Source organism: Schistocerca gregaria, chromosome 2, assembly GCF_023897955.1.
Source record: "Schistocerca gregaria isolate iqSchGreg1 chromosome 2, iqSchGreg1.2, whole genome shotgun sequence".
NCBI lineage: Eukaryota > Metazoa > Arthropoda > Insecta > Orthoptera > Acrididae > Schistocerca > Schistocerca gregaria.
Window position 1 is genome coordinate 779,937,494 of NC_064921.1, and position 23,929 is coordinate 779,961,422.

General features: G+C 41.3%; 1 protein-coding gene across 3 annotated transcripts in view; it reads left to right on the forward strand.

Annotated features, from left to right (window-relative positions):
- LOC126335031 (adhesion G-protein coupled receptor G2-like) overlaps nt 1-23,929 on the forward strand; it is a 181,135-nt gene that overhangs the window by 19,689 nt on the left and 137,517 nt on the right. For all 3 annotated transcript variants that reach the window (XM_049997877.1, XM_049997878.1, XM_049997879.1), the window contains exon 2: nt 4,923-5,020. The gene's annotated coding sequence lies outside the window, so the exon portion shown is untranslated. The remainder of the gene's footprint in view (nt 1-4,922; nt 5,021-23,929) is intronic.

A 23,929-nucleotide genomic window follows, 5' to 3' on the forward strand; every position in this document is an offset into this window, starting at 1 on the left:
CAAAATGTGTCCTACCAACCGATCCCTACTTCTACTCAGGTTGTGCCACATATTTTTTGTCTCCTCAGTTCTTTTTAGTACCTCCTCATCTAATCTTGCGCATTCTTTTGAAGCACCACATTCGAATTTTTCTGTTTTCAGCTTGTCTAAACTGTTTATCGTGCACATTTCACTTCCGTATGTGGCTACACTTTGTAGAAATACTTTCAGAAACGACTTCCGGACACTTAGAGCTATATTCGATGTTAATAAATTTATCTTATTCAGAAAAGCTTTTCTTGCCATTTTCAGTCTACATTTCATATCCTCCCTACTTCAACCAACATCAGTCACTTTGCTGCACAAATAGCAAATCTAATATACTGCTTCAGGTGTCTCGTTTTCTAATCTAATTCCCTCAGTATCGCCTGATTTAATTCGACTACATTCGCTTAACCTCGTTTTGCTTTTATTGATGTTCATCTTATATCCTCTTTTGAAGATACTGTCCATTCCGTTCAACTGCTGCTCCAAGTGCTTTGCTGTCTCTGACAGAAATACAACGTCATTGGCAAAACTCAAAATTTTTATTTCTACTCCCTGGACTGTAATTCCTACTCCAAATTTTTCTTTTGTCTCCTTTACTGTCTGCTCAATTTACTGATTGAGTAACATCAGGCATAGGTTACGACCCTGTCTCTCTCCCTTCTCAACCACTGCATCTCTTTCATGCCCCTCGACTCTTATAACTGCCGTCTGGTTTCTGTACAAACTGTAAACAGCCTTTCACTCCCTTCGTTCTACCCCTGCCACCTTTAGAATTTGAGAGTATTCCAGACAACATTTTCGAAAGCTTTCTCTAAATCTACAAATGTTAGAAACGTAGGTTTGCCTTTCCTTGCCCTATCTTCTATGAGAAGTCGTATCGTCAATATTGTCTCGTGTTTTCCAATATTCCTCGTGAATCCAAACTAATCTTCACCAAGCTCGACTTCTATCAGTTTTTCCATTCTTCTGCAAAGGATTCGTGTTAATATTTTGCAATCGTGACTTATTAAACTGATAGTTTGGTAATTCTTCACCTGTCAGTACTTGATTTCTTTGGAACTGGAATTATTATGCTCTTCTTGCAGTCTGAGGGTATTACGTCTGTCTTGTAGTCTTGCTCACCACGTGGAAGAGTTTTGTCGTGGTTGGCCCTCCCACGACTATCAGTAGCTCTAACGGACTGTTGTCTGCTCCCGGGGCCTCGTTTAGACTTCAATCTTTCAGTGCTTTGTCAAATTCTTCTGCTTTTCCTTCTTTCCTTAGAACTGGATTTCCATCTCAGCTCTTGATATCCATACAGGTAGTTCTCCTTTCTCCGAAAGTCTCTTTCATTTCTTAGTAGACAGCATCTATCTTACCCCTAGTGATATATGATTTTAAATCCTTACATTCTTCCTCTAGCCATCATTGCTTAGCCATTTTGCACTTCCTGTCGATCTAATTTCTAAGACGTTTGTATTCCTTTTCGCCTACTTCATTTACTGCATTTTTATATTTTCCCCTATCATCTATTAAATTCAGTATCTCTTTAGTTACCATAGGATTTCTACTAGCCCTCGTCCTTTTTCCTACTGGAACCTCTGCTTAATTCACTTCATCTCTCAAAGCAACCCATTCTTCTTCTATTGTATTCCTTTCCCCTGTTCTTGTCAATCGTTCCCTAACGCTCCCTCTGAAACTCTCTACAAACTCTGGTTCTTTATGTATATCTAGGTCCTATCTCCGTAAAATCCTGCCTTTTTGCAGTTTCTTCAGTTTTAATCTGTATGTCATAACCAGTAAATTGTAGTCAGAGTCCACATCTGCCCCTGGGAATGTCTTACAATTTAAAACCTGGTTCCTAAATCTCTGTCTTACCATTATAAAATCAGTCTGAAACCTTCCGGTGTCTCCAGGTGTCTTCCACATACGCAACCTCCTTTCATGATTCTTAAACCAAGTGTTAGGTATGATTAAATTATGAGCTGTGCAAAATTCTGCTTTTTCCTTCCTTTCCCCCTGTCCATATTCTCCTACTACCTTCCCTTCTCTTGTTTTTACTACTATCGAATTCCAGTCCACCATGACTATTAAATTTTCGTTTCACTTCAGTATCTGAATAATTTCTTTTATCTCATCATATGTATCCTCAATCTCCTCCTCATCTGCAGAGATAATTGTCATATAAACTTGTACTACTGTGGTGGGTGTGAGCTTCGTATCTGTCCTGGCTAAAATAATGCGTTCACTATGCTGTTCATAGTAGATTATTCGCGTTCCTATTTCTTATTCATTATTATACCTACTCCTGCATTAACCCTATTTGATTTTGCATTTATAACTCTGTATTCACCTGCCCAGAAGTTTTGTTCCTCCTGCCACCGAACTTCACTAATTCCCACTATATCTAACGTTAACCTATCCATTTCCCTTTTTAAATTTACTAACCTACCTTGCCCGATTAAGGGATCTGACATGCCACTCTCCGATCAGTAGAACGCCAGTTTCGTTTCTCCTGATAACGACGTCCTCCCAAGTAGTCCCACCCGGAGATCCGAATGGGGGACTATTTTAGCTGCGGAATATTTTACCCAAGAGGATGCCATCATCATTCAACCATACAGTAGCGCTGCATGCCCTCGGGAAAAATTGCGGCTGTAGTTTCCACTCGTTTTCAGCCATTGGCAGTACCAGCACAGTAAGGCCATGTTGGTTGATGTTACAAGGTCAGATCAGTCAATCAACCAGGCTGTTGCCCCTGAAACTACTGAATAGGCTGCTCGCACACTTTTGTCTCGCCTTTCGACAGATACCTCTCCGTTGTGGTTTCACCTACGGTACGGCTATCCGTATCACTGAGGCACGCAAGCCTTCCCACCAACGGCACCGTCCATGGTTCACGGGCGGGATATACATATGCTAAGGTAATGCGTATACTAAGGTAATTCAAAGCATCTTTACAATTTATTAGTCAGGAAAAAGGGAGTTGTGTGTGTCATTGCAACTTCTTGAACCCAGTTTGCGGTTGACTTCTAATTCCAATAGTATTTGAAGGCCTTCTTCATTAATCACTCGCTATCAGTTCTGCACAAAGTACAAAAGACAGTCTCATGCCAGTTATTGTTTCTGTTGTGCATTATTTTTTTGTTTTGATATATTTTAAAAGGAGTCTTTTTAATACACTTATATTTTCTCCACAATTGTTCTATTATTTCTTATTTGGATAACACTAGGCATTCCTTTGTACGTAATCATTCCGATTTCACCACTTTATTTGAAGGTCGTCAGGTTACAGTTTTTTGATATACGCTTTCCTCGAGATCTTGCACATCTTATCCTTTACATCACATTATTCCAAACCATTCCCGTGAATTATATTAAGAGCGCACTAATGGTTTTTATATGCCACTATCGATCTGGGTAATGCACGATCTAATTATTTGGTGGTTTGACTCGTATCATCTGCTGGTTTTATTGTGTACTGTGCATAGACGATAAGTGTGAATTTCTGCACAAGTGGATTGTAAGGAAACCGTAAATAGAAGTTATTTCCGAATTTACGATTAACTCTGTGTGCAGATAAATTATTAATTTTTGTATATTACAGTAAAGGCAACAAAACAGTGTACCTCTTCACCCATCGAAAACATCACAAATGCCAAAATAACGCACGAAAAACGAACTCGAAAACGGGAACCATCTGCCGAAACGCTTCGTTCGAAGTATAAATGAAACGTTAATAGCTCCCTATAGCAGAGAAAAGTTATTTTTATAAAGAACGTTGTTTTTACAGACGCAGGTTTTCGCCTACCATACACAGATTGCTGTATTTGTTACACTTTCAGAAACTGTAGCTATCAATCACTCCACTCCATGATATTGGGGTTCATAGTGCGTCGTCTGCGACTTGAAGCTTCCAAAATCCTTCGTGAGTTCTGAAGATTTCTGTAATGAGAAACCACCAACTGACGTGAAATGAACAGATGAGCAGCGTGGAAGGTGAAGAAAATTTACGAAAAGAAGCTGGATGTACAGCGTCACCAGCAAATGCCTAGCAAATTGTCTTTAACAACTTTATCATGTCTACCAAGAGTTATTAACGAAATTTTATGTTCTTACACTTCTAAGTTTGATATGAAAGTATTATTGTCACTCTTTAAGTGGAAATTCGTACTTTATGATTTCATTATGTTAAATTTTAGTTTATTGGAAATTGATAAATGGCAAATATTACCGTCAGTTTTCTTTGCTTTCTCTACCAGGAATCCTATTATTTTTATTTGTGACCAAAATATTTCTACCATGAGCAAACCCTTTTTCCCTATGTCGAAGACCACGTACATACTCACTCATGTATACGAATATCAATAACGATCTGAGATATTATTATACTGAATCTAGTAAATGTTTCACAAAACATTTCGCTTCATTGGAGACCCGTGATGGCTCTTAACCTATGTTCCGTATGTTGAAGATTCTTAGAAACCACCCATTTACTACTACTGCCATTTATATTGAGTCTTGTTCCTTTAGTACATATTTATGGTAAACAGCATCAAATACTTAGATAGATTTGAAAATGTGGACCGTGTTAACATCTCGTTTGCAGTTGTGTTGTGTGAGGAGACGCTTTTTGTAGTTAGACCCTCTTAAAATGCTAATATTTCACTAAATCAGTTAAAAACACTGGAGAATAATGTGATGTTCCAATGATGTTTGTTACTGGAAGACATGTGTAGTGATTGGGATTTGTCAAATTTCATTTGCTCTAGAGTGTGAGCAAGTAGCAGCTATTCGTTGTTCTCAGGTTCAGCGCATGCTGTGCTCAAAATTAGCGCAACCAAAGGAGGACCGAAGAATATATCATTGGATCGAATTCTGCAACTGGTATAGAATGGAACCGTTTTTGTTCACAGGTTAATCTGAAGACTGTACCTGAGCGATGGTATTCACTGCTACTGTGTCCGCAAGACCCACCCAGATCTCATAGAACCGGTTGTCAGCCCGAACATTGGTAAGTATAAATAGCTCTCCTCCTCACTGCTCTGCAATCTCATCTTAAATACTTTATTTTATTACATTCTATTTGAGTTCTTATTACGCTACCAGTGTTGACAGCAGTGGATCCCGTAGATTCTACAACGAAAGTATCGCTCCTACTCAAGATACATTGTAGTGTTACATTTCTGAACTGCTGTGGTTTAGCATCAAATTTGTACTGTGTACCAATGAAAAGAAGAGTGTAGGCTGTATAGTAGATATTATTTATACGGAACTGGAAAATAATAAAGGCACATAACAGAAAGATAAGACCATACACAGCACTGTCGTTATTGTTGTGTTCAGTCCGAACATTGGTTTATGCACCTATCCACGCTATCTCTTCATCTCTGCGTATCTACTGCAACTTACATCCAGTATGCGTCTACAACTAAAGTTTGACTCCATTAACGAAGTGACGAGTCATTGACGTTTTAGTATGTGTCTGCCAACTGACCTCATCTTTGAGCCAAATTCAACCAAGATTTGTTTTCTGATCTATTCGATACACTGCCTTTGCATTAATTATTCCATTTACCCATCCAACCTTCAACATTCTACTGTTTGCACCAAATTTCAAAAGCTACTGTTCACTTCTTGTCTGCACTGTGTAATTTTCACATTTCAGATCCGTACAAGGCTACACTCCAGTCAAACACTTTCAGAAAAGAATTCCTTTTTCAGAAAAGTTTTTCTTGCTATTGTCAATCTGTATTTTCTATACTCTCTGTTTTGGCCATAGTCAGTTACTTTGGTGCCCAAATAGCAAAACACGTCTACTACCTTTCGTGTCTCATTTCCTAATTCAACTGTACTAGAATCGCCAGATATTGGTCGACTACATATCATTAGCCTTGTTTTTCTTTAGTTGATGTCCATCTTTTCATGATACTATCTATTCCGTTCAACTGCTCTCCCAAGTCCTTTGCCCACTGAAAGAATAACAATGACATCGGCAAACCTCAAAGTTTTAAATTCTTCTCTCTGGACTTCTTTGCTACTGTCAGAATTCCAAAGATATCCAGGGCTATGGAACCAAGTCAAATACTGACGTAATTAACGGTACGTAGTATCTACTATATAGACCTGACAGCAAGTCAGACAAAATGAGAGAGAAAGATAACTTCTTTACACTTGTCCTGTATGAATGCTAACACAAGGTGAAAGTGTTATGATTTGTTCAAGAAATTCGATTTTTTTTTTTTTTTTTTTTTTTTTTTTTGCCTCAGCATCGAAGAATACCAAGAACCATTTCACATCACAACATTCGGGAACTTCTCTTCTTTCAAGATAGTGATTAGTCATAGATGAAACTATTCCTTCTTTAATGACATCATCGTGAGACGTTAAACCGTAATCATTCCTCCTTTCTCCATGCGTCTAAGTTTGTGATCGTCATAGTATGTCCTGGAAAATTCACACTCGAACTTAACGGCGGCAGCCAACCTGAAATTGTTACAGATCGTTTAATTTTTTTCAGTTTCTTATTACTCTATCGTTATTTTGACTGCAACAAACCATCATAACTCCCATTTTTCCGATCTTCATTAAACAAATGCATTTACAGTTCTAAAATTTCTACTTCTTCTACTCCTTGCAATGTTGAGCTAAAGTTTATACAGCCAGTACAGTTACTCTACATACAGTTTTTCTATGAGATCAGTTTCCATTTTGCGGTGAGGTGTCCTGTTTTGCTTTACTAGAAGGACTAACCAGTTCATTTTTTCCTAATCTAGTATTCTCTTCTATCATATCTAAATTTATCCTTTGACTAATTATCTTTCTCTGGTTCTCCAGTGTTCTGTTATGAAATCTGCCTAGCTTTCATCATTTACTCTTCGGGCTCACCATGTTTTTTTCTCTCAAGAAGTTTCCAATATACAGCCTGCTTTGAGATCCTGGTCTCCAGCATATGCAGAAAATGTTCTTTTCATTCTTTTTTGTTTTCTTCAGCTTTCTCTATTACAGATTTCACTCCTCGTTATGCCTTTATGTTGTTCCTCACTTTATCCTCTATATTATAGCTTTGTACTGGTTTTAAGTATTTCGTTTCTGATGTATCTAGCTGCGTAAGATTTGTTTTCCTCGCAGTCAAGTTTTCTGCTCCTTACAACAAGGTGAAAACTGCCATCTGTACAATTTTATTTGTGTCATTTCCTTATTTTCTCTTTGACTGTCCTCGTAACTGTTCCACATATTTTTTGATAGATGGTTTTTTTTATCGTCATTCTGATATCAAGTTGTGTCATAGACAAGATATCGGAAGTGAAACGTTTGCTCCAGTCTTTCACTATCGATGGAGATTTTTAATATCATTGTCTCCTTCCGTAGCAAAGAATTTTCTGTTGTTGAAGTCTTTCAATTATTTGTAGAGCTCGAAAGGTGTAGCTTATATGCTGCAAATTCTTGAATAATTATTTCATCGTCAGCACAGAGAAATGTGTTCGTATATAGTTGCCTTTCTGATTTGACTCCCCAAGGAGTATTGTCCTACTCCCAAGTTCACGCCGGGTCATCTGTGTGTATGTTAAAGAGCGACAGAGGCACACCAGATCCTGCCTAACCCATGGGTTTATGTCTTCATTTCACAATATATCTGCACTAATACTCTACCAGCCATCTGACGTCTCTAGAATCTACGATGAAGCTTTCTTTGCTTTCGTAGCAATATTACAACACGGCTGTTGATTCACTGGGGATTGCCAGTGCCTTGAAACCTTGCTCAGAAAATACTTGTCTAAGGCATAATGAACGATGCTTATGTATTTTATTCGTTTCTGCTCCATACCTTCGTCCTCAAAATTGAATGTTTGAAGTTGATTACTGAGATACTCTGCGACTGGCCCTATTGTCACTCTTGCTAAGCAAAAATATTTTGCTATCTCCCTTAACATTTCTTACAACGCCCTTAGTCACTGATGGTATTACATTCTTACGACAACTGATCGCCTCCAGCTTCAGTGTATATGATTCTAGTTATAGTATAAGGATTCTGTTTCACCCGGGTTAAGTATCTTCGATACCTTGTTTTTCACATATTTTCGCATAACTTATTCCTGGCTACAGGATCAACGTGTTTTCGAAACCCGTGGAAGGTAGGCATGTATTCAAATAAAATTCCCCCTTTTGATAAATTATCTGTTTCATTGTAAAAAGTTTATCGTTTTAAAATCATTCTTTTCTGGAAACCTGATCCTTCCTCAATACAAAATAACTCAAAGATGTTTAAGTGCTTTTCAATGATCAGTTTTCCACAAATTTAATAAGCTGTATTTAAAATACTAGTACCGTTGTAATTATTACAAGCTTTTCTTTTTTCCCTGAAAAGAAAATCTGTGAAATTGTGGTATTGCTTATGGCTATTCCACGCATCATGTGAGAGGGATTATTTGACTATTTCTATGGGGTCAAGGGCTACACTTTCTAAAATTATGAAATACAGACAAATAGCTGTCTATTTGTACCACCGTATTCAGGGTCGATTGCGATGCTGTGGTTTGGACCGCCGCCGTCAGGTGGAGAATTGTAGGGTTCCCCTCAACATTATATAGATTGGGAGAGACATGCTTCAAAACATGCAAGGAGCGGCTACTCCGGTAGCAGAGTATGTGTGGCATGCACATGGGGATTTTTGATGTTAGAGAAACCCACCATTGGGAACAAAAATGAGTTGCCTGCCAAAACCGGACTTACATCAGCTACAATATTCTCAGAGAATGCTTGCCCCGCACAGATCAGATACAGAAAAGGTTAGTATATTAGTAAACTGCAGGAGAATATTACTTATTCAAGATTATAATGCCCAGATAATATCAGAAACAGAGAGTTGGTTGAAGCCTGTTTCAGGAACTGTAGTGGCAGAGCACTTCTAAGAGAACTTACAGAATGTCGTTAGTAATTTTCCTGATCATGCTGTTGTAAAGGGGGGTGACTTCAACTTGTCAAGTATAGATTGGGAGAGACATGCTTCAAAACTAGTGCCAGAAACAGGGACTCGTTTGACATTATTCTGCATGTCTTCTCTGAAAATTACTTTGAGCAGATAGACAACCAACTCATGAAGGTTACGCTTAGACCTCATAGCAACAAATAGACCTGAACTTATCGAACGAGTTAACGAAGAGAAAAGTATCATTGATTACAAAGCTGCGATAGCATCTATGACGATGAGTTTTACAAGAAATGTTAAGAAAGGTAGGAAGGCATTTTTGCTTGGCAGGAATGACAGGGTACAAAATGCAGAGTATCCGAGTAGTCAGCATGATATATTCAGTGATGAGGACCAAGATGTGGAGCAGAAATGGAAAAAATTGAAAAGCATCGTTCAATATGCCTTAGAAAATTCACTTATGTTCCGAACAGGGTCTTAATGGATTGGGAAGACTCACCGTGATTTAATAGCCGTATCAGAAAACTACTACGCAAACGAAGAGAACTTCATCTCAGAATCAAGACAAGTCCAAAACCAGTTGTCAAACAGAAGATGAACGAAGTGAAAATGAGCCTAAGGTGAGGAATGAGAGAGGTGTTCAATGACTCTGGGAGTAAAATTTTGTCTGCCGATCTGAGTTAAAAACTTTAAGAGATTTTGATCTTCTGTAAAATCGGTAAGCGGTTCGAAAGCATCTATCAATTGACTCGGAGATCATAATGCCACTGCAACGGAAGGTAGAAGACAGAAGGACGAAATACTGAATTTGGTCTTCCGAAATATTTCGCAGCGGAATATCATAGCACAGTCCGTCCTTTCAATTATCGTACTAACATCGAAGTGGCAGGTACTGAGATAACCGACAGCGGAATAGGAAAGCAACTACAATGGCTTGGTGGTGGAAAGATGAGATACCTATAAGAATCTGAAACGATTATGCGAAAGAATTTGTTCCCCGTGTAGCACCCAGATTATTGTTCGTAGATCGCTGGGGCAACGAAGGGTACCTAGCGACTGGAAAAAAGCCCAGGTCATTCCCGTTTTCAAGAAGGGTTTCAGGTCAGAAGCACACAAGTATAGATCTATATCGTTACGTCGATCTGTTGTAGAGTTATGGAACACTTTTTACGCTCAAGAATTTTTACGCTTTTGGAAAACGAAAATATCCTCAATAAAAATCAACATATATTCCGGAAAGAGAGATCTTACGAAACTCAGCTCGCTCTGTTCCTCCACGAGATCCATAGCGCTGTGAACAACGGCGCTCAGGTCGATGCCGTGTTCCTTGACTTCAGGAAAGCGTCTGGCACCATCTCTTACTGCTGTTTACTTTTTAAAAACCAAGCTTATGGAGTATCGGATCAGATTTGCGACTGGACTGGAGACTTCCTTGCAAATAGAACTCAACACGTCGCTGATATTAGAACAAAATCAAAATGTACAGGGTGGTCGGAAATTCCAGTTACAGACTTCTAGGATTTGTAGAGGGGAGTGAATACATCGTATTTTGAATAGGAACCTATGTCCGGAAACGTCATCCAACGAGACTACAGAGCGTCAAAATTATAGGCGCGGGCGTCTGTAAATGTACGTATACATAGGGCGATTCCTTGATGTTGTTACAGACTTTCTAGGATGATGGAGAACGATAAATGTATTGATTTGAAGTGAAGATCCCTGTACGGGAAACGAACGAGTCGAAAGTTATAAACTAAAACCGTTCTGATACCTCTGACAGCTGGATACGTGTACCGGTTCCTGTGTTGCGAAGAGTGTAGGGCTGGTAACTTTCAGTGGTAGTAGTGTGGACAAAAACGAGAAAAAATGTCCAATAAACGTGGGCTCTAAATTGCATACCTAAGGAGCTATGACCATTCGTTCATCTTCGCTAATGTGAATCACATCTCTTCTACTGAGCAAGTGTTCATAGCTTTTAAGGTACGCACTGTAGAGCCCACATTTATTGGACGTTTTTTCTCGTTTTTGTCCACACTACCATCTTTGAAAGTTACGAACCCTACACTCTTGGTAACACAAGAACCGGTACATGTATTCAATTGTCAGAGGTATATGAACGGTTTTCGTTTAGAACTTTCGACTCGTTCGTTTCCAGTACAGCGATCCTTACTTCAAATTAATACATTTAACGTTCTCCATCGTCCTAGAAAGTCTTGACATCATCACGGAATCACCCCATTTATACGTACATTTACAGACGCCAGCGCCTATAACTTTGACGCTGTGTAGTCTCGTTGGATGACGTTTCCGGACATGGGTTCCTGTTCAAAATACGATGTACTCACTCACCTCTACAAATCCTAGAAGTCTGTAACGGGACTTTCCGCTCATCCTGTATAAAAGTAATTTCTGGATTACCCCAAGGAGCCGTGATAGGACCGTTATTGTTTACAATGTTTATAATTTATTTAGTAGAAAGCGGTGGATACGTTTTAAGACTGTTCGCAGATACTGCGGTTGTCTGTAACGAAGTAGCAACGCCGGAAGCAAGTATCGATTCGCGCAGTGATCCGCAGAGGACTGATGAATGGTGCAGGTTCTGGCAGTTCAACCTGAACGTAAATAAATGTAGCGTATTGTTCATATATAGGAAGAGAAACCCGCTTCTCTACAGCTACAAGTTGTTGACAAGAAGCTGGAAACAGTGTCCACCGTAAAATATCCCAGTGTAACTATCCAGAGCGATCTTAAATGGATTGACCATATGTAACAAACAGTAGGAAAAGCAGATGACAGACTGAGATTCTGAGGTAGAATCTTAAGGAAAGCTAACTCATCTTCGAAGAAAGTGGCTTATAAGCTGTTGTTCGACCGATTCTTGAGTATTATTCATCAATATGGGATACTTACCAGGTAGGACTGATAGAGAAGAGCTGATGAACAGCGGCGCGTTTCGTTACGGGATCGTTTAGTCAGCCCAAGAGATTTTTCTGAGATGCTCAACAAGCTTCTCTGAAAGACGTCACAAGAGAGGCATTGTTCATCGCGGAGAGGATTGCTACTGATATTTCGAGACAATACTTTCCGAGAAGCGTCGGACAGTAATTACTCCTCCCACAAACATACCGCGTAATATCCAGACGAGAAAATTCGAGAAATTAGACTTAATATAGAGGTTTACCGACAATCATTGATCCCACGTGCCATTCGTAAATGGAGCAGTGTAGGGGAGACCAGTTAGAGGCACCACAAGTACCCTCCACCACACAGCATTAGGTAGCTTGCGGAGTATGATGTGGATATAGAGGTAGATAAATTTATAACTAATGTTTACCCACGTTTGGTTCTGGTCTGGAGTAAACAGAAGGGAAATGCAGTCAGGATATGTCACTGAAGTCGGAGAAAAAAATATTAATTGGTGCCACAGTGCCGACCGTTGTGGCCGAGCGGTTCTAGGCGGTTCAGTCTGGAACCGCGAGACCGCGACGGTCGCAGGTTCGTATCCTGCCTCGGGCATGGATGTGTGTGATGTCCTTAGGTTAGTTAGGTTTAAGTAGTTCTAAGTTCTAGTGGACTGATGACCTCAGATTTTAAGTCCCATAGTGCTCAGAGCATTTTGAATTTGGTGCCACAGTATTTGACATTTAACCTAAGTTTCGTTTTGAGAAACACTGTTGAGAAAATTTAGAGAACCAGCATTTGAAACTGACTGCCGAACGATTCTACTGCCATCAACGTACACTGCGCGTAAAGATTACGAAGACAAGATACGAGAAATTAGGGCTCATATGGAGGCGTATGAACAGTCTTCCTCTTACGCTCTAGTTGCACGTGGAACAGGAAAGGGAATGACCAGTAGTGGTACAGGGTACCCTCCGCCACGCACCGTACGCTGACTTGCGGAGTATCTGTGTAGATGTAGATTTAAGCTACATAAAAGCGCTAAACAAATACATAATATAACGTGTTCGAGCGCACATTTCGACTATGACCTCTGTCACCATCACGTTCTGGGAGACTGACTATGGTTGTCGTTTACATTACAACAACCGTTCCAACGCTGCCAAAATTCTGCTTCAGTTGATCTCCATGTTCATCTAAAGATAATAGATTATGGTTCAACGTCCTGTCGATTATGAGGTCATTAGAGGTGGGGCACGAGGTGGAACTGGAGAAGGTCACCTGTAAGAAAACGGACGTGTCTCAAATTTGCCTTGAGCAATTTGGGAAAACCTTGGGATGCCCCGTTGGTGTCCCGAACTCTGTTCCTTCTATTACCTTAATAACTGCGCCATCTCGGTCAGTTTGGGGATAAAGTGGTGAAATCCAAGGAACATCGTGACTAGAGAGGCCCACTTCATAACGGAGTGCTCATGTTTGGGGGAGGGGCACATTCGATATAGCTTCACTCACTTTCAATCCCAAAAGGTATTCCAGTCGCGAATGGTTCGCGAGAAGAATGATTGCTATTAAGTCTCAATGTGGGATAGAGCCTCTAATTTTACCTTCATAATCTTTTCCCGAGATATACATACGAGATACAACATACTAAGAATGAAATTTTCACTTTGCAGTGGAGTGTGCGCTGATGACCTTTGACAAAGGTTTCCGATTTCGAGTCTCGGTTTCGCGCATGGTTTTAATCTGCCAAGAAGTTTCATATGAGTATAAACTCCGCTGCAGACTGAAAATTTCATTGTGGAAACATTCTCCAGGCTGTGGCTAAGCCACGTCTCTGCAATATCCTTCGTTTCAGGAGTGCATGCAAGTTTTGGAAGAGATCTTCTGTGAAATTTGAAAGATAGGAGACGAGGTACTGACGGGAGGTAAGCTGTGAAATAGGTCTTGAGTCGTGCCTGGGTAGCTCAGTCGGTAGAGCAAATGTCAACATAAGGCAAAGCTCCCGATTTCGAGGCTTGGCCCGGCACACAGTCTTAATCTGCCACCTGAGGTGGCTGAGCATCTCCATGACGGTTTCGCACTTATTAAATGGGCCTGTGACGAAATGTGCTGTTCTTCTTTGGATTTTCTCTATCCTATCTGGTACGGATTCCATACTGACGAAAAGTATTCAAGTACTGGTCGAACGTGTGTTTTGTATGGTACCTCGTTTGTCGTGGACTACATATCCTGAGGATTCTGCCATTCTGCCAATGAATCATACTATGATATCTGCCATACCTACAGTTAGTTTAATGTGGTCTTCTCACATTAAGTACGCTCCGTATCGGATACTTCTAGATATGTTACGGGCGTGGCTGTTTCGAGTGATTGTTCTGTACTCATGTAATTATACAATAATAGGTCTGTCTGACTATTTATGTGCAGTCTGATTCATTTTTCTATGCTGAGGGTCAGTTTCCAATCTCTGCATCCTGCATCGATCCTCAACAGGTCTTCAGAATTTCGTTACAGTTTTCGAGCATTATGACTTCTCTATGTACAACTCTATCATCCGCGAAAAGCCTCATGGAACTTCTCACGTTACCATTAGGTCATTTATATACAGGGTGAAACAGATCTCCACCGACAAACTTTCAAATGTTTTTTAGGGATACCTTCTGAGTCTCCAGTGTTGTTGCATTCGGTCTGGGGACAATGTACTGGTCGTGGCGGTCCTGTTCCGTAATCAGCTCGGTCACCAGGCGTGACAAGAATGCATTTCTTCTTCTGGGGCCAAGTGAAGAGTCTAGTTCACGAGATTTCGATCCATAACGCACATAGCTGGTTGCGAGCATTATCACAGCCTTGCATATAGTACGCCAAAGTCCTGTTATTCTTGAGCGTGTAGGACAGTCGATGGAGCGTCCCTGTATACTCTGTCGTCTACATGGTCGTCGTAATTTTGAACAACACCTGTAAGAATACAGATCTGCATTTGTTACGTGCTGTACTAAACGCTGACAGAACAGAATGAACACATTCTGATAAAAGTGGAGTGTTTCTAGTGAAGGTTGTGGTATTTCTCTGTGTTGTGAGTTGACGTTTTGGTTATTGACCGTAATATGGGTTTCTTCACTGTTTCACAGAAACAAGGGTGATTGGGGTAGCAAACCAAGTAAATCATAATCGCACTATTACTCTGTAACAAGCCGCCGGAGAGAGTGAGCCCTTTACACACAAATATTCAGACGAGACTCCTGAACAACGTCTGAAACTTTGTCGCTGAAGTTCTTATTCACGACGTATACTGCGAAAGGTAATTGTCCAATAACGCTTTCTTACGATACGCCCGAAGGTACTTTTACGTTTTAATATTTCTCTTGGTGATAGTGACATGCTATATTCTGTTTGCAACAAATTCTTCAAACCAGTCACACAGCTGGTCTGACGAGCTGCAGTCTAGTATTCTGGTATGATTTGCAAAAATTTGTCATCTAAGAACCTTAATAAATTATAAGATTACAAAAAATTAGTCAGTGGGTCAAAGTGATCAAATGGTTCAAATGGCTCTGAGCACTATGGGACTTAACTTCTGTGGTCATCAGTCCCCTAGAACTTAGAACTACTTAAATCTAACTAACCTAAGAACATAACACACATCCAAGCTCGAGGCAGGATTCGAACCTGCGACCGTAGCGGTCGCGCGGTTCCAGACTGTAGCACCTAGAACCGCTCTGCCACCCCGGCCGGCTCAAATAGATCCAGAGACTTGTTGGTCACGGTGCCACTGAAATGGAAACTGACGTAATGAACGCTGCATTCACATGTAAGACTTGTGAGACTGATTTGTCATCCGAAATTGCTTCGTCGAAGGAGATCACAAGGTAGTTCCTGTTTTCCGTCGTTGCAATAGCGCGATTTTTATTTCATTTTCACTTCTTAACCTAGTGGTCACGGCCGGCTGTTTAAAATCCGGCCAATTGTAGAGTTACGTTTTTCTCAGGCTGGCCCCACTGGAGAATATCTGGGAGGGGCTTTCCAGTTCTAGCATTTGCGTTTTAATCAGGGAAAACTTTCCGAAGACCTTGGTTGGAAGCAGGGAATGGGAGCTATTTTTAATAGAAATATGAATACCCGTGTGTATATCTATATCTTACGTAGTTATACGAGGCCTATTCGGAAAGTATGTGTCGATCGGTCGCAAAATGGAAACCATTATAGCAATCAGAATTGTTTTATTTGCAACAGTTAGCTACACCTTCCAGCTACTTCTCTACATAGTCGCCGCTCCAATGTAGACATTTGTCATAGCGTTGTACCAATTTTCCAATATCCTCATCAAAGAAGCAAACCGCCTGTGGTTCCTGCCAGATCTCTACGCATGTCTCCAGCCTGTTATCTGTGCCAGAACATTGTATTTATAGCCAGCGGTTCATGTGAGCAGAGATGCAACTCAGGGAGAGTCAGTTACGGACTCTGCTGTGGGTGATCAAACACTTTCCATCGAAAGGAGGAAGCATCTTCATTGCCCTTTGAGAGTGCGGCCGAGAATTGTCATACAGAAGGAAACGTATTACAGTTATGTTATGCGGGCTGCATGACATGAGGCGAAATCTCTCAACAGGCATGTGTACTTGGTGGGAGACACTATTGTTCTAAGAATCTTCACGGGCTTACTTTGCTTTCAGAACTGAAAAGAGCGACGTGACGCGATCGAAGGGCTTACTAGAGACACTGCCCAAGATATCTGTGCAAATCTTCATCGGGTTTTCACTGTGGTTTCCATTTCGTACCTCATCGGACCTCACTTTCTGAAAAGTCCTCTTACTTTGTTAATTTATAAGGTTCGTGGGACCACTTATGCCAGAGCCATCGGTTATGGAACGAATCAGTACATTCTTTACATAACACCGATCAGGAAATTTACAAACGAGAAACTAATGAATTTATAAGAACGGGAAAAATTGTGAGAGGCTGTGCAGACGAATAACACATTATAGAGAAATGTTCACCATTCAGTTTTGTTACTTATTGAAAGTGAGAGTTGATGAACAGTAAATGATTCTCATCCGATATCGTAAGGCAGTCTATACAGTTCCCCACTGCAGCGTAATGAACAAAGTACGAGCGTACGGAATGTCAGACCAGCTGTGTGACTGGATTGATGATTTCTAGCAAACAGAATACAGTGTGTCATTCTGACGGAGAGAAGTTTTCAGACGTAAAAATAGCTGCGGGCGTATCCCAGAGGAGTGTTATGGGTCCATTACTTTCCACAATATGTATGAATAACATAGTAGACGACATTGGAAAAGCGTGAGGTTTTTCGCGGATGATACTGTTTTATACAGAGAAGTCGCAACGCAAGAAAATTGTAGCGAAACGCAGGAAGACCTGAAGAGGATTACACTTGTGTAGTGAGTGGCAATGCATACTCAACATTAACAAATGTAACGCATTCCACATAAATAGGCAGAAAGATCCATTATTTAGGAAGCGACCTCCGAGTTTCCTTTGCTACCATGAGGCGATATGCAAATGAACTATTTACTGCACTCGTAATTGTATTATAAATTCCCCCAATGGGATTATAATGTGCTTAATGGCATCTGATTATGCAATACAGACCTATGTCGAAGAAGGGATTGGGTGAGGTCTCTTGCCTCACAGAAAGTAGTGATGATGTAAATTATTAACGTCGAGCTAACTACACCCAAATTTTTGGCTAGGTTGTAGGGCAGGTGTGTCAAAATATGTAATCTGAAATGTAAAGAAAGATAATCCGATTTTTTCCATTTGATAATTTACAAATACTCATCAATCGCATTAATGCCGTGATGCCTCTTGAATGGGGGCAGATTAGTAACTTAATAAAGAGAAAGGAATATAACACGAATCTACAACTACAAAACCTAGCAGAGCCGTTTGGCACTTCCCGTAACTGAATAAGAGCAGAAGATTCTTTGCCAGATACTTTCCAATAGTATCTAATCACAGAAACAATGCGAGAAAGTGCTGCGATACACAATGGGTCAATGGCCACCCATTTAACTTCTATGAACTGCAAGACTGATCTTGCTATGCCAGGAGCTCCATATTTCACCTATTCTGCTCTTCTGCTCCACGAGAAGGTCTCGTCGTGTTGTTTTGCTCATGAGGTGTGATTCGCAGCAACCACAGCAGCGATCATACTATACAATTCCGCGTAATTATCCGGAGTTCGGGGACAAGGTACGCAACTACTTCGCAATTACTCCGCATCGCGCGGTACACAGTACTGCGCCATTATTGAACCGACGCGAAACGCGAGTGTCCATCTACCAAAATCTAGTGAATCTTGCCGCTCTGCTGCTGTGGCTGCCCAATCACAACATTTTAACATTTTTTTTCACCAATGAGCGCTACACCCGCTCGACAGTGAGTGCGCGGGAAACAGTACTTACTTCACATCGGACTGGCCAATCGCGGACGCCTGGGGCCCTATTCTGTATCGTTCATACCGATCGGTGTAGCAGGTTAGTCTCAGTAGTGACATCATTTTCGGTTCTTTATCGAAATATCCTATTCACTAAGCTTCTGGGACATGTTACCGAACGTTCCTCCCACCGATTTTACAACTGTACTGATAGGTTTTGGATTTCGGTGTGGTGCTGTCGATCGGTGAGTTGTGGTTTATGTACAACTATAATTTGTTATTTTAAACATATTTAGCGGTTTAAGCTTTGGATTTAGTGATTATATTACTAAAGAATCACCAGAGGGCCCATCCGGTTGGAAAGTTAGTTCATAATACACAATTTTCCTTTGTTAGATACATGGTTAGGTTAGGTTGTTTTTGTGAATGGTTACATCAAAAAAATAAACGCTTTCGGTCAATATTCTCTCAAAATACGTGTTACTTTTATGCAAATAAGAGTCTAAAGATCATTAAATATCAAGACATCGGCTCTACTTACGTATATTACATAAGTGTGAACTGACGTTACTAGTGATTTTGTGTACTTTTTCCCAGAAATTCTTTAGTTAGTAGAAACGTGTTTACAACTTTCAAGTAATAACGGAAATCAATTCTTTTAAGCCTGATATTGGAAATCTTCCAAACTATCAAGCATTTATGACTTACGCAGCACCGTTTGGCAGCAAAGTCAGCCTACGTTCCTCTGTGCAATAGTTCAAAAATTGAGCCCAACGTTTCTGTTGTTTGGCGTGGCCAAGTGGTTAGCGTGTGGGATTGCGATACGAAAAGAGACGGGTGCATAAAAATGTTTTCCACTTCATATATGCAACACGTTCTGAGACATTGTTATTCATGTAAATTAAGATTTTTCTGCAATATTGGTCAGTAATGATTTCGTGATTTCTGTGTGTTTAAGGAACGAAATATGAAATTGATGGAGGTGAAATTGCTGTGAGTGAAACAACCGACAGTGACCTTTATATTTTTTCTTGTCAGAAATAATTCACAATTTTTTCCGAATATTTAGCGATTTCCGAGTATGCGGTTAGACAGGAATCTAAGAGCACAACTTAAATTACTGGGAATGTAACTAGCAGCATTCATCTTCATAATCTTGCATGTCACAATTATGTATCTGCGATCGAATCCTCAACAACTGACGGAGATGAAAGATTTCCGCCGTAATATTTTTAGACTGTAACATCATATACGAAACATTTTCATTCATGAGATGCATGTTATAAACTTCGACGAACTGCAGGAGCTTTCGAAAATGCGTTTTCTTCAATTTTGTTTTATGACTCAAATCGTTGATGTATCACATAGGGAAGTGGGGTACTTAATCATTTGGATCTCTGGGAGCTAGTTATAACCACATTCTGTTCATCTTCTTATTCTTTGAAACTCTCAGAATCAATTTTTCGGGTGTTTCTATAGATGTATTAGTTCAATGTGGTACTACACACTATTCCTGACTCATTTTCCGAAACGTAAAATCCAAAACACGATATCAGTCTGAATAAGAATAAGATGACATAATGCGGCATTTAGGACAATCTGCAGAATACAGTCAAATACGCTATCGTTATTATGCATGCATAGAAACATGCGTTCATGAAAACTGTAAAAATTTCAATGCATTTCAGCTGAGAAACATCTACATCTACATCTATATCTACATCCATACTCCGCAAGCCACCTGACGGTGTGTGGCGGAGGGTACCCTGAGTACCTCTATCGGTTCTCCCTTCTATTCCAGTCTCGTATTGTATGTGGAAAGAAGGATTGTCGGTATGCTTCTGTGTGGGCTCTAATCTCTCTGATTTTATCCTCATGGTCTCTTCGCGAGATATATGTAGGAGGGAGCAATATACTGCTTGACTCTTCGGTGAAGGTATGTTCTCAGAGCTTTAACAAAAGCCCGTACCGAGCTACTGAGCGTCTCTTCTGCAGAGTCTTCCACTGGAGTTTATCTATCATCTCCGTAACGCTTTCGCGATTACTAAATGATCCTGTAACTAAGCGCGCTGCTCTCCGTTGGATCTACTCTATCTCTTCTATAAACCCTATCTGGTGCGGATCCCACACTGCTGAGCAGAATTCAAGCAGTGGGCGAACAAGCGTACTGTAACCTACTTCCTTTGTTGTAGGATTGCATTTCCTAAGGATTCTTCCAATGAATCTCAGTCTGGCATCTGCTTTACCGACGATCAACTTTATATGATCATTCCATTTTAAATCACTCCTAATGCGTACTCCCAGATAATTTATGAAATTAACAGCTTCCAGTTGTTGACCTGCTATTTTGTAGCTAAATGATAAGGGACCTATCTTTCTATGTATTCGCATCACAATGGATATACTGCACCTGATATGGTTAAGGAGGAGGCAAGAGCTATGAAAGCAGGCACGTCAGCTCGATGGAATGCGACGTCAGGCGTTATGTCAACGTAAACGTAATTTTCGAGACTTCGAAGAATAGCGCGCCTGTGTCGTCTGGTAGCCGCTTTGTGTTCGTGGCGCTGTGCGCGCTGCAGTGCGAATGCGCGGATCTGCGGCCGCTTGCTTTTGATTGGGTTGCGCGACGCGAACCGACAACAGCGTTTCGGTTCTCTAGACCCGAATGGTATCGCTTCCTAAATGCATACTGAATAAAGCAGGGGCTCTAATTCGAGTACTAGACTGTTCGGTGCTCATGAGTACCGAAACGATCGGCACAATGGCCGAAAGATACAGAACAGCCACTCTGGGGAGTCACCGCTGGTCTGAAAAACTTTCCAGACGATTCCTTGGCGCCACCATCTAAACGGACACATTCCGATCCTCTGTCCCACCCTCAAAAAATATGGAGTGGGGGAATCGTGGAGGTACGACGTTCGTCGGCAATGTCGCTCGCGACGCTTTTGGGAGCGTAGGGCAACATGGCCAAGTGGGAGACGCGTTATTCACTTGCCTCGCAGTGTTCTACCGCAAATGCCGCCAGCCTGTCGCGCGGTTTCGAGGCCCTGCCGCTGGAGACCACCCTGGTGGGGCCAACACCTCCTGGAGCGCTGCAGGATGTAAAATTAGACCTTCGGGCTAACGCGCTGCTGGCTTCAAGCCACTGGCTCCCTGAGTAAGACCCCGCGCGAAACTCCGTCCACAGAAAGTATTTGCACTTAATGCAATGTAGTGGATTCTTATTGTAAATCCCTTAGCCACCGCTCTTAGCATAGCGCGATGAACTGCAAATGTGCTGACATTGTTGCCGCAACTTCTCATTACAGCCCTGATTAATTATTCCAAAATGGGAAGAGCCACCTTGCATATTGTATGAGAACACGATTGCAGAAGAATGGCTGGAAGCAGCCACATATGCTAGCTAGAGTATGCTTACAGAGAGATTTAGATGGGAACAACAGCATGAACCAATGGCAGATAACACACATGTCGAGACGAGGTAGGTTACAAAACACTCTTCCGACCGATACTGCAATACTGCTCTTCTATATGGGATCCATACCAAAGAGCATTCACGGAGGAAGTAGAGAAGATATCCAGACAAGAGCAGCACGCTTAGTCAAAGCCTCATTTGGTAAGTGCAAAAGCGTCACGGAGATAATCAGTGACAGACGCTGCAAGAGAGGCGCTGTGCATCACGGGGTGGCCTACTGATGACGTTGCGAGAGCATACGTTACTAGAAGAGTCAATCAATATATTGCTTCCTCCAACGCATATCTCGCTAAAAGACCTTGAGGGCAAAACCAGAGAGATTCGAACACACGGAGACATAGCGACAACTGTTCCTTCCGCCAACCATTCGCGACTGGAACAGGAAAGGAGGCAAGTGAGAGTGGTACAAAAACTACCCTTCGCCACGCACCGCAAGGTGGCTTTCGGAACATATATGTAGATGTAAATGAAGATCTAAACATGTTTCTGTACAATAATTAAAGAAGTGTTAGCCAAGTGAAAATCGTTTTTCCGTCCAGTGTTCACTGAATGAATGTTGCAGTTCCTTCTGAATGAGTAAATATTGTCAACAACAAATGTGAGGAAGGAATATTTGTACAGGGATGCCAGAGTTACAATTCCGGGACAACAGACCATGGCCTACGCGTAGTTCGCTAACCGACATGGGACCTTGGTCTGACCGCAATTTTCTGGGCTAAGATTATACTTGGTGAGTGCACATATCTGCACCAATAGCTGACACCGTAGGAGATAGTAAAGTGAAAGTAAGTATAGCCGACGAGCCTCCGCGTTACAGTATCAGACACATTGGAAATTATTTTCATAGAGGAGATGACAGCATTCAGTTTCTGCACAATAACTTGAATGAGGTGCTGCTAAGGAAGATATTCATCCACCCTTAGTCTTAATAATTAAAAATGGAGCTGTTATTGTGTGAACGGTCGACGTCAGCTTATATGGCGCTACCACATAAATTCAATGTCCGTCAGCTGTTTTTAAACAATTACGAGTCAGAATGAGATTTTCACTCTGCAGCGGAGTGTGCGCTGATATGAAACTTCCTGGCAGATTAAAACTGTGTGCCCGACCGAGACTCGAACTCGGGACCTTTGCCTTTCGCGGGCAAGTGCTCTACCATCTGAGCCACCGAAGCACTACTCACGCCCGGTACTCACAGCTTTACTTCTGCCAGTATCCGTCTCCTACCTTCCAAATTTTACAGAAGCTCTCGTGCGAACCATGCAGAACTAGCACTCCTGAAAGAAAGGATATTGCGGAGACATGGCTTAGCCACAGCCTGGGGGATGTTTCCAGAATGAGATTTTCACTCTGCAGCGGAGTGTGCGCTGATATGAAACTTCCTGGCAGATGGTAGAGCACTTGCCCGCGAAAGGCAAAGGTCCCGAGTTCGAGTTTCGGTCGGGCACACAATTACGAGTCAGTTCGATGATGACAGGATGGTGCATTGTCAGATTCATTGTGGTGATCTGTTAGCGAACAATAAGATACAAGGTGCGTTTAAAAATTAATTATTGTTATTTTCATGTCCGGGACAGCGCAGCAGAGTTAGTTACAAACTGGAAATAATACAATGCAATACAATATCTGCTTTATATACTGTAGAATTTGTACACATCGATTTGCTTTTGAGGCCCAAAATTCGGTAGTCTTGCTTGCTGGGACATTTGCTGAAACCGCGACCTCCAACGCGCAGGATATTGACAACTTCGGCACATCCGGAGCTGTTCACTGTCTTGAAGTCCTCCATATTCACAGATTGCATCTCCAGTAACGTAGCTCCACCGCTTCAAGTTTTGTTTTCGCGGCGTCACTCCAGTTCGTAGTCTGTTCGGAGTCTTCAGCTTCAAGTAGGGTTGTTGTAAATGAAGACAGGTTCTTCCTTTAGGTGTAAGAAGTTACTTCCGGTTGCCTTGTTTTGCCACAGTTCTATTTGGCGAGCGGAAGGCGATAATGTAATGGCTTCAATTGTTCGAAGAAATCTCTTTATCGACTTCAAACTAGAACATGATGCTTCGCTTCCAAACATGTGATGACTGGAATCATTTTCCTGTTCCTTCTTCTCAATCGCTTTAGCTGTTCTTCGTCTGATATCCGGCGGTGCTGTGCCTATAAGATGGTAGATTTTGTCGAAGGGAGTTGGTCGTAGGCAACCAGTTATAATGCGACTTGCCTCGTTAAG